Raw genomic sequence first — 1,586 nt, 5'->3', positions numbered from 1 at the left:
TCGGCACCCGGATCAGTGAACTTGCATCAACTCATTTGCAACTGCAATGTGCATTGATTAAAAAAACACAAGTCAAGTTTGCATTGATGCTGTTTATGGTAAAGAATTGGGGATTTAAAGGTGAAAAAACTAGGCAACTTTTCCTCCCCCTTTCCAAGAATGTTACAGTCACTCACTTCCAAGTTGCTTTAATCCTGCTTCCCCCCCCACCCCCCTTGAACACCAGCAAGCAATGGCACTCACCAGCTGGTGTCTCACCATAAATGGGTACAACTCAAAGGGATTTCGAGCGAGACGGTCACATCGAGGAACAGCACCGCATCTTCCGATTAGGCACTTTGCAGCCTTCCGGACTCAATATCGAGTTCAACAATTTCAGATCATAACCTCGGCCCCTATTACATTTTTACTTATATTTAGTTTCCACCCCTTTGTTTTGGGTTTTCCCTCTTCCCCCCCCCCCTTTACTTTTTTTTCTCTCTCCCACATGGCAGCTGTCTCCCATCCTGCCAGTACACTTCACATCTAATCTGAGCTGTCTTTTGTCTCCACTGTCCTATTACCATCTCGTCTGGTTTTGAATACCTCTTAATGTCTCTTTACTTCTTTTGTTCTATCGCAGCCCTGCCTTCGATCTATTTCATTTCCTCTCCAGTTTTGAAAAAGGGTTCACCCAAAACGTCGATTCTAATTTCTCTCCACGTATGTTGCCTGGCCTGCTGAGTTTTTCCAGCATTTTCTGTTGTTATTTCGGATTTCCAGCATCTGCAGTATTTTGCTACGGTCACACCGCCACCTGTTCCCATAAATGCAAGTCTTTCTTTTCTTTTCAACACAATTTCGGCTAAGTTCAGCTCTGACGAAGGGTCATTGACCTGAAACGTTAACTCTGTTTCTCCCTCTCTCTCTCCACAGATGCTGCCTGACTGCTGAGTATTTCCAGCATTTTTTTTGTCTTTATTTCAGTTAAATCAAACACGCCTCAGTTGGCTGCAAAACTAGCTTGCACCAACAAGAAAGACTTGCATTTCTATAGCGCCTTTCACGACCACCGCACCTCCCAGAGTGCTTTACAGCCAGTGAAGTGGAGTCACTGTTGTAATGTTGGAAACGCGGCAGCCAATTGCACACAGCAAGCTCCCACAAACAGCAATGTGCTAATGGCCAGATAATCTGTTTCAGTGACAGCGATTGAGGGATAACTATTGGCCAGGACACCAGGGATAACTCTCCTACTCTTCTTCAAATAGTGCCATAGGATCGTTTATGTGCACCTGAGAGAGCAGACGGTTTAACGTCTCATCTGAAAGACAGCAGCCCCCCCCCGACAGTGCAGCACTCCCTCAGTACTGCACTGGCGAGTGTCAGCTGAGATTTTTGTGCTTAAGTCTCTGGAGTGGGATTTGAACGAGCAAACACGTCTGCAGGAGATGTCTCCATCTCGAATCTCTCCAGCTCAGAGTCATTGAGCTGGAGTGCGAGTTGGAGACACTCCAACACATAAGGGAGGGGGAGAAATTTCTGGACAGTTTTATCCAGAATACAGTCACACCCCAGAGGAAAGCACAGGTTCAGGAATGGGAGGG

This window comes from Somniosus microcephalus, chromosome 22 (assembly GCF_052327205.1).
Source record: "Somniosus microcephalus isolate GS21.2 chromosome 22, FLI_Smic_1.0, whole genome shotgun sequence".
NCBI lineage: Eukaryota > Metazoa > Chordata > Chondrichthyes > Squaliformes > Somniosidae > Somniosus > Somniosus microcephalus.
The sequence above is the reverse complement of the archived record's forward strand: the minus strand, read 5'-3'. Positions refer to the sequence as shown.